Below are 10,969 nucleotides of genomic sequence, written 5' to 3'. Positions count from 1 at the left end.
GAAAGAACTGAAGAGAGTATGGGAGAAAGAAATGGATGACAATTTTTAGAATTGAAGAAGACATTATTCCACAGATCCATAAGGCACAAGTTTTTTGACTTACAATAGACTAAATGTATAACTAGACATATTTCATTGACAGGACAAAGATTGAAAGCAAAACTTTAAAGCCTAAAAAGCCACTAGAGGGGGCATCTGGGTGGCTCAGTGGGTTAAGCCTCTGTCTTAGGCTCAGGTCATGATCTCAGGGTCTTGGGATTGAGGCCTGCATTGGGCTCTCTGCTCAGCGGGGAGCCTGCTTCCCTCCCTCTCTGCCTGCTTCTCTGCCTACTTCTGATCTCTCTCTGTCAAATAAGTAAGATCTAAGTCAAGACATTTACAAAGATAGTTTTCTCAAGAAATATTAAAGGCAGAAGATGATAATATAATATCTTAATGTGAAGTGATAGATACCTTCTCTGAATTGCATACCCATCTTTCTACTCAAATGTGAAAATATACATATAAACAAAAACTGTGTTTAACCCCAATATACCCATGCTAATGCAATGAAAAGTACAATGCAGGAAATTGAAGAAATAATTGCAGAAGGAAAGTCTGGACAATAAGTAGAAAAATAATTCTAAAGCAAGTAATTAAGAATATAATTTTAAAGAGATTCATGATATAATTTTTTAATTAAATAAAGAGTCATCCAGATGATTAGAGACTTGCATTTGAACGGCTTTTTAAAAAGATATTTTGGCTGGGTGTGATGCATACACAATGAAACTTGGAACACTGAAAAAATGAGTTTAACTATCAAAAAAAAAAAAAAAAACACCCAAAACTTTTGGCTCTCTACTCCTCCCAGTTTGACAGAGAACTGCATCTTCTGCTGCAGCACCAGCTGCATTACAGAGACACAATGGTGAAGGTCAGAGTAAATGGATTTGGCCATATTGGGCAACTGCTCACCAAGACTCCTATTAACTCCAGCAAAGTAGATACTGTCACCATCAGTGACTCCTTCATTGACCTCAGCTAGATGGTCTACATATTCCAGTAGGAGTTCACCCACAAATATTCAATGGCACAGTCAAGAGTGAGAACGAGAAACTTCTCATCATCTGTTATTTCCATCATCATCATTTCTATCAACGGAAAGCCCATCTCCATCTCCCAGGAGCAAGATATTGCCAGCATCAAATGGGGTGATGCTTGTGCTGAGTATCTTGTGGAGTCCACTGGGATCTACATTTATGGCTGAGGGGCTGCCCAGAACATCATTCCTGCTTCTACTGGTGCTGCCAAGGCTGTAGGCAAGATTATCCCTGAGCTGAGTGGGGGGTCTGGCATAGTTTTCTGTGTCCTCACCCCCGATGCTGAACTGCTGCCTGAACTGCTGCCTTGAGAAAGCTGCCAAATATGATGGCATTAAGAAGGTGATGGAACAGGCATTGAAAAGTCCCCTCAAGGGCATCCTGGACTACACTGATGACCAAATTGTCTCCTGCTGTTTCAGCAGTGACACAACTCTTCCATCTTCAATGCTGGGCTGGCATTGCTCTCAATGACCACTGTGTCAAATTCATATCATGGTATGACAATGAATCTGGCTATAGCAACCAAGTGGTGGACCTTATGGTCCATATGGCCTCCAAGGAGGAAGAGCCTCCAAACCACCGGCCCCAGCGAGAGCAAGAGAGAGGCCCTCAGCTGCTGCGGAATCCTCACCATAACTCATCCCACAACACACTGAGAATCTCCTGACCTCTACAGAGTTTCAATCCCAGACTTCCTGAAGAAGAAGAGATGCATGAGGAGCCCTACCTTGTCACGTACATTCAAGGAAGTATACTGTACCCAGCCCCCCCCCCCCCCGCAAAAATTAAAAAACAAATAAATAAAAAGATCTCTTGTCCTTATCAAGAACTGGTGAAAATTCCTAAAGTGCTTGTTTGAAATGATACTTATTTTCCTTTGGAGTCTGGTAACATTACCACACAATGGAAGAGTGTAAAGATTTTATCAAGTAGAACTTACAAACCCTAACATTATATGAAAATTGGAATCCCTTGAAGATGTAACAGTAAATATTAAATCTGAATAGAATTCCAAGTTATCCTTTTGTACTATGTTTTATTGTAAGATTATTGAATGATGATGTGTACAAAGTAACCCCTTGGTAAATTTAGCTATCATTTTCATCCTTAAGCAAGCAGGAAACCAAAATAGAGTAAAATCAAGATAACATCTCATAAAACCTTTGGCACAATATAGGATTGACGAATAAATAATAAAATTTTAAGGAAACAGGAAAATCTTTATGGAAGAAATTATGTGTAAGCTAAGATGTGAGGTCAAAAAGTGAGAATCTATGCATTCTTGATTCTTCTAGTGATCAGTATAGCTGGTGTAACCATTAATTTTATGTGTCAATGAGACCTGCTTCAGGGTGCCCAGATTAAACATGTGCCCATGACAATGTTTTCTGGATGAGAATAGGATTTGAATCAGTGGACTCAGTAATGTAGAATGCCATCCCCAACATGGGTAGACCTCAACTAATCTGTTGAAGCCCCAACTATGACAAAAGATTAAGGAAGGAGAAATCCACCTCTCTTTTCCTGCCTCACTGATTGATCTGGGATATTACTTCTCATCTTCTTCAGTCCTTAGGATGGGATTTATGTCATTGACTCTCCTGGTCATTTATTATGAGACAATTTCTCATAATAAATTCCTCTCTCCCTCTCTTCCTCTCTCTCTCTCTCTCTCTAGATAGATAGATAGATAGTCTCTTTCTCCAGTGAATCCTGACTAATGCAGTCAATCATGAGTTCTTAATGTAGTTGAGAGTTTTCCAGTGGAACATTAAAAATTGCAGGCCAAACTAAATATTGTATTGGTGTTTGGCTATAAATAGTTACTAGATGTATTTATTTTTCTATAAACACATCTTGGTTTTTTTTTTTTACACATACCTTGTTTTATTTCATATCTTAATCATACAAAAAATAAATAAGTAAAAAGTATGTCCTGTAGAACAAAAATAATTCTTTGTCTTTGAGATGATTAATTTCAGTTTATTTCCTGACTCTAAGGTATTCCCTATAGGCTTAAAATCTTGGTGAAATTTCCATTTAATATCCATTTTAAAAATCAGGAGAAGTTTATAGGCATCATAGTGCTAGTTCTTGGTAGTAATGAATCCTATTACATTTATGATTGTGTTATCATATCAGTTAATGCATTTTATGTGCAATGATGCAGTTCCACCCCCTACATCCATCAGCAAAAGTGAATCCTTTTTCAAGGTCTCTACATGAATACTAAATAAATGAATAGAAAATATGCAGAATCAAAATGTGGGAGATAAATCCATGTTAACCATCGCTTGACCGATATTGCTGTTTAACATTTTTATTTTGACAACTACATTTTCTTATATTGTAGTATACAAGTACCTATATTTCCAGAGTTAAACTCATTTTTATTTGAATCAGCCCTAATTTATCAATTGAAATCATCAAATAAGATATTGGATATTTTTAAAGGGAAATGGGGAATATGCTAGGACTTACATAATCTTTCCCCATACATTATGTATTACTATTTGAATTCTTAATAACTATTACTTTTCATACAGTTCTGTGCCTTGTCAGCCCATATGTTGCCAAACATCAATTTTTTTTTTTTAGTCAAGATTTCTTTTCTGCATTTGGTTTCTTTCCGGCTATATCATTATGATATTAATTACTGACATTAACATATAATTTCCATTTATCCCAGAAACATAGAAACAGTATTTTTAAAAAAAGGGATGTGTGTGTGGGGGAAAAGATCTTTTACACTTGGAGAATCTCCAGGTGATATTATCCCACAGATAATTTTCCAGAATATTTTTTCTTATATTTTTTTCTCCCAAACTTCTTTTGATGAAGTATTGACCTTGCTATCACAAATATTTAATATACAGCTTGGGAACAAATCTCCCTGAGCATCCTTCTGTCTGAAGCATCTATTACAAATTTTCCATGATTATTTTAAATACTTCAACTAGCATTTCTTGGAATAAATACAACAGAACAACCTAGTTTTAGTGAAAACCATAAACTTTGTGACCATAGAAAATCTGTCAAAGAGGTTTACTGAAATAACATGACGATATTATTAGGTCCTATTTCATCTATCATTTCGGCTTTACATGATAGTTCAGTTTCAAAAGGAAAATAGTGATAAAATGAATCGACATATTATTTATGATAATATATAGGAGATACTTGCTCAGGGATAACACTAAGAGTTTTTTTCATACACCTACACTTTCAATTCTCACACAAACCTATGAATTGCATGTATTTATCATTCTGATTTTCTAGATGAGCAAATGCACAGAGAAATGTGTTACACAAGTTCATACACACAGTACATGTTGCAGGAAGCGTAGATTTAGCCCTGAACCGTTGGGCAGAGATGTTTTCTTATCCCTCACCTCTCTTCTTTTGTTGGTTCCAGTCTACCGACTTCATGAAATTGTAGGATATTTTTCTTACTATGATTCCATGGCCTTTTTTTTTTTTAATTAAAATGTTGACATTATAGGCAAGAAAAGTAAACTAGCAGCCCATCATTGTAAAGATATGTCAATCAAATTTTGGGAATAATGGCAGACAGAAGTGAATGTAAGTAATACAATACTTTGGAAAAGTTTAGTAATTATAAGTAACATTTGTAAAGATCTTTTTTTTTTTGGTATTTGCATAACTTCTTGACTTGGAATATTTCTGGGATGCTTGCAGTGGGAATTAGTTATCAGTTATTATTCATTTCTCATGAACCCTGATCCCATGTGTCCCTAAGTAGCCATCAGCTCATTACCACCTTCCTGCGGGTATCCGGTTTCCCTCTCGTTCTTTGTTAGAGTCAAGGTTGGAGAAAACTGGAGATTCATTCTAATTAATTATATTTTGGTCATTTCTATTTTTAATTTTTTGGCAAGGCCCAGGCATTAACACAAACATTTTCATATCAATATGAACTTTATTTTTTATTAATGGAAATTTTAAGAAAGGCAGGTTTGTCATATGGGTTTAAATATGGTTATCTAGGGGCGCCTGGGTGGCTCAGTGGTTTAAGCCGCTGCCTTCGGCTCAGGTCATGATCTCAGGGTCCTGAGATGGAGTCCCACATCGGGCTCTCTGCTCAGCAAGGAGCCTGCTTCCCTCTCTCTCTCTCTCTCTGCCTGCCTCTCCATCTACTGTCAAATAAATAAATAAAATCTTTTAAAAATAAATAAATAAATAAATAAATATGGTTATCTAAAAAGACATGTCCCATATGGTGTCTGGTGCTCCAGTGGTTTGAATTTTGGCCATTCTAACAGGTTTATAGTTTTTTCTCATTGTTGCTTTAACTTATAAAATCGCTAATGACATTTTCATATGCTTTTTTTTTTATCTCTATGTCTTTTTTGGTGAGGTTCTTCAAAACTTATGCTCATTTTTTAATCTGTTTTTTCACTTTCTTATTGTTGAGTTTGAGAGTTCTCTGTATATTTTAGATAGCTGTCCTTTAACAGCCAATGTCTTCCACAGAACTTTCTCTCATTCTGTGGCTACCTTCTCATTCTTTTGGCTCCTTTGTGAAACAGTAATTTTTAATTTTAAGGGAGTCCAGTGTATTATTTTCCATGGATTATGCCTTTGTTGTATCAAAAAAGTCACCACTGAACCCAAGGTCATAGAGAATTTATCCAAAGCTATCCTCTAGGAGATTAAGAGTGTTGCTTTTTACATATAGTCTATGATTTATTTTAAATTAATTTTTGTGGAGTGTGTAGGGTCTGCGCCGTTGGTGACCAATATCATTAATGACATTAGTGACAAAGGACAGATGGGGGCAAAGGTGACAGTGAGTTAAAGAGATACTCAGGAAGCGAGTGTTTGAAGCAGCAGTGAAGTCACCCATTTAGGAAGACTTAATCAATAAGTGAGAGGTAAATTGGGCAATAGTAGGGAGAACAGTGAGATCAGGAGGAAGGTGTTTCATGTGCATTTTTCTGTGTTTATAAAATACAGTGTTTTAACTGTGTTTAATATTGTGAGAAGAATGCAATAAAAAGAAAAGCTGATTTTTTAAAGGTGTTTTATTTCCATAAAGCAAATTATCTTGGCTTGAGAAGAGAGGGTAGATCTAAAAAGCAAGGTACTAGGAGAACTACGTTTATTTTTTTTTTATACATATTTTACTAACATATAATGCATTATTTGCCCCAGGGGTACAGGTGTGTGAATCATCAGGCTTACACACTTCACAGTACTCACCATAGCTCATACCCTCCCCAGTGTCCATAACCCAGCCACCCTCTCTATACACCCCCCCCCCCCCCGCCCCGGCAACCCTCAGTTTGTTTTGTGAGATTAAGAGTCTCTTGTGGTTTGTCTCCCTCCTGATCCCATGAGGGAATTCTTGTCCATTAGCATCTGATAGCAAAGTCATCCATTAAGATAATTTTTAGTTGTTGGCATACCTTTGCAGGAAATTCTTCCTTATTTTTTTTCCCATTTTATTTTCATTTATTTATTTATTTATTGGTTGGTGAAATAGAGATTGAGTTCACCTATTTAAAATTATGGATGAGTAACAGTGCCAATGATTTAAAAAAAAAAAAATGAAGAAGAAGATAAAACAGCAATTAGAAAGGAAAGAATTTCCAGGTACTAATGAGGACTCAGTTAAATGCCAGTTAAGAAACTGATAAAGGGACCAAATCTGGGAAGTAGTTTTGTTTTACTTTGTTTTGTTTTTCCAGTAAGCTTCATCAGTCTTTGAGTTGCTATGGGAAAGCTAACTGGATGGATTGATCCAGGGTTAAGGTGTTGCTAGCATGAGGCAATGGAGCGTGACCACCCAGTTCAATATAAAAGTAGAAGTTGACACAGCATGCAGTTGATGTGATAAGGAGAAATAAAGACTAGACCCACTGGGGGTTCTGTCTGAGGCTCGAGAACATCCCTTGGAACAATGCCTGAGTGAACCAGCCACAAATGGGTCGATGTAAACCGAGTGACCAGAAATAAACACATGTATGAATTTTAACCAAGAAATGAAATAAAGAGCAATATGTGGCAAAAGACCAACTAAGAATATGTTATTATAGACAGGCATAAGATCAGAAGATAAGGAAATGAGTAACTCATATATAAATTAAATACAACATAGCGAGAAGAAACCCTTTTAAAATTTAACCATAAACCAAATAAAAAGGGGGTGGAGTGGGAGGAAACCACCATTTTGTTCTTAGCTATTTTTGGCAGGTGGCTCAGGAACTAAAAAGCTGCTTTCATTGCTCTGAGCTGAGTGACTGGACTGAAATACAGTTTAGGGAGTTCAGGGAGGAGGTTGTATTACGGCAACCATGCAGTCATAAAGTGTGGACCGAGATGATTATCATGGGAATAACAATGCACTTTTTTAAAAGAACTTGTTTATAAGAATTAACTGACATGCTGTTCGCCACCAAACTGATACAGACAATAAAGAAGTGTTAAGTTTAAAACAGGGTGGTGGGGGATGGGTGAAACTGGTGATGGGGATTCAAGAGGGCACTTACTATGATGAGCACTGAGTTATGTATCGAATTGCTGAATCACTATATCCTACACCTAAAACTAATATGACATTGTATGTTAACTATACTGGAATAAAATTAAAAACTTAATAAAAATAAAAATGTAACGTTTTAAAGTGATTGCTTTAGAAATCCTGGTATTAATGAGAGTGTAAAGGGATTTAGGAAGGAAAGATTGTCAGCTATTTAAACTTGACAGGTTTCCACGATTGTGTTCATACACATTGTTTCCTCATGTAGAAAATAGTTCCAATGGATCTTGTGAAGTTTAAATAAGATATAAGTGAGGTAACATGTGGAGGACAGAAGCCACATGAATCTGATTTGCCACTGAAAATCCATATCCTGGAACAGTTTTTAATAGATTCTAGATATTCACTAAATGTTTGATGAATGAGTAAAAAAAATTAAAAATACAGAAAGAAGAATGCTGAATTTTTCAGAGAAACAAGAACAAAAACATGAAAAAGGCCATTGGACTGGACACACCTGCATAAAGTAAAATTTTCTTATTACAAAACAGCTGCTTACATGTCTCAGAGTGTTTCCGTAATATTTCTTTAAAAGGAAATTAGGACAAAAAAATAAAAAATAATAACTCATGTAGAATAAAAGTGGTATTAGTTGAAAAAATTTCTCAAAAACAGATGCTCACACTACTTTATGCAATAGCTTTCTATAGTGCATTAACATATGATATATTTCTGAAATGGAGCACACCCATTTGTAAGTCTTTATTCATCAGTGTTCCCAGTGAGAAGTTCAGAAAAAATACTGACATAAAAACGATAATAAACTCAAATTTGCAATTATATCCTTCTATTTACATTGTCAAAAAAACAAAAACAAAAACCCAAATCTTTCTCTGGGCAAAATGTATTCTATCTTTATATTTTACATAACTTTAAAAACTCATATTGGTTTATTTTCACAATAATGATATTAAGTCTATTTTATTCTTCACCCCAATAAATATGCCTAATAGTCAATTAAAAAGTTATTCAAGGGTGGATAGAGTTACTAACTTCGTGACAAGTGGCCATCCTAGCACATCCTAAAACTTTTGCAGTAACTTTTTTTTTTTTTTGCAGTAACTTTATTCCTTCGCCACACTCCCATTCCTCAAGTGTCCTATGTCTTTTGCTTTCATAGTACAATAATTTAAATCAATTTTAGGATCCAATTAAAACTTTTATTCTCATATTACAGACTGAAGTTTATAATATCAACATCATAAAGACAAGTGTCTTCTAGGCACTGAGATATATCCCTGAAAGTTGATCCTAAAAGCAGTGACATGTTTTATACAGATTTGTGGTATAATTAATAAACTTCTCATAGATATAGACAATTAAAATGGCATGTTTAATGTGCACATTTTTTTTAGTGCACAGTTTTAATCACTTACAAAGGAAAGAAATCTATGCCATTAGTTTTAATCCAAGTTTCCGTATTCACTACTCCTTCCACACACATGAAACCAGCCATTTTTTATTATCTTATTCTATTTAAATTCAGTTAATTAACATATAGTGTATCATTAGTTTCAGATGTAGAGTTCAGTGATTCATCAGTTGCATATAACACCCAGTACTCGTTACATCACATGCCTTCCTTATTACCGGTCACTCAGTTACCCCATCCCCCACCCTCCATTTGTTCCCTATAGTTTGAAATGCTCCGGACTCCAGGACATTCCAGGATGCTTCGCACTTCCTTGTCTTTGCTTACAGGATCCCCGTTCCTTGGCACTTGGACCACTCTCCACTTTTATGGTTAATCAGTTCTAAAAAAAAGCAGCTCTCTATTAATGTATCTTGTTTCCTCCTAGCAGAATTGATTATACATTTCTTAATGCCTTATCCTGTGTATGAATCTATAATGGTACCCATAACACTTTACCTTATTAATTTATTTTTGACTCTGCTTAACTTTTTGTAACTAAAAGTTTCTTGACATCAGGGACTGTGTCTCCTATGTGTTTGTATTCCTAGCATATGTCTCAGGGCATATAACTTGGTAGGAAGTTAATGAGTATTAGATGCAGGAAGGAAGGAACAAAGAAGAAAAGGAAGGAAGGAAGGGATCCATGCATTTGATAACAGATTTCCTGAAGGGATCCTCAGAGTTTGAAAACTCTCTTATTTTACCCAAGTGTAGGGTAAATTTCCAAGCCATGATACGGAATTTTCTTTCAATACTGAGCTCTAAAGCTGTTACAGACTGTACAAGCATATGCAAATCTTCCTAGTGGGAGTTCAGTGGCGGAAGGTCAAGAAGCAGACAGTCTGGTTAGTATTACAAAAGAACTAGCAGGATTGATTATTAGTTTTCAATCCGAAAAGCAATTTTTGAAGTGATGTCAAGACATCACTTCTGAATATGTTAGGTTGATCTGACTTTTGAGTTTCTATCCCTTAAGAAAGTGATGAATGTACTTTAGAACAGAAGGGGGAAACACAGACCCCAATCCCAAACTCTCCAGGACCGAAACATTTCATTAGCTTAAAACCTCATATGCTTTTTATTTGCTTCATTAATGTAGGTCTGTGTAATTTGTTTCTTGTTGTTAAGTCCAGGTTCTGTGTAGTTCTGACTGAAATAACATCCCCTTCCTGGGTCATCACTCGCCTCATATTAGAGGAGAGCAATAGGAAAAAAAACATATTAATACTTCTAATGCTCTTGCTGAAAGTTAACAACTGTCTACCTCACTGTGATACTGTTCATCAAAGGAAGTCACATAGAAAATCCCAGTACATGAGTGCATAAGTCCGAACATAATCCTCTAGTAGGATGAGAAATTTTAAAGAGGGTTAAGAGGCAGGAAATGTTTTGAACAATATTTCACTTCCCTGAAGAATTAGTTGTGAGCAAGAAATTGATAATATACAGTTAGAAGATAATTTCTCAACCGGTATCTTTGAAAAGTTGAAAGAATATGGGATCCATAATACCAGAGGGAGGAAAAAATGAAAAACAGAACAAGCCCTTTAATTGGAAGTGCAGGAATGAAGTTAGTGTCTGTGCACAAATGTTTGCAGATGCATATATTTGACGGTAAAAAGGTAAATTTGGTACCTCCTAATTGCCTTGATTTTTTAAGTGAAGTGTAAGGGTCATCTGGTGAAAATCTGTAAGCAGCAAGAGAAGTTTAGGAAAGAATAAGAGTATCTTCTGAAAGAAGAAAAAGAAATCCATAAAAATAGAATAAGATTATTTGACAGTTTGTGTATTCCTGTGCAATCAGTGATTAAATATATGTATGTAAGACAGTGTAGCACAGTTGTGTGTATGAGAGGAAATTAAGTTAAACTTGGACCTCTTTGGAATTATTTGATTAGAAACAAGGAT

General features: G+C 35.5%; 1 pseudogene; it reads left to right on the top strand.

Annotated features, from left to right (window-relative positions):
• The first annotated feature begins 907 nt into the window (after window positions 1–907).
• On the top strand, window positions 908–1,752 carry LOC116571462 (annotated as a pseudogene).
• The last annotated feature ends 9,217 nt before the right edge of the window (window positions 1,753–10,969 follow it).

This window comes from Mustela erminea, chromosome 13 (assembly GCF_009829155.1).
Source record: "Mustela erminea isolate mMusErm1 chromosome 13, mMusErm1.Pri, whole genome shotgun sequence".
NCBI lineage: Eukaryota > Metazoa > Chordata > Mammalia > Carnivora > Mustelidae > Mustela > Mustela erminea.
This window is presented reverse-complemented; position numbering and strand designations above follow the sequence as displayed.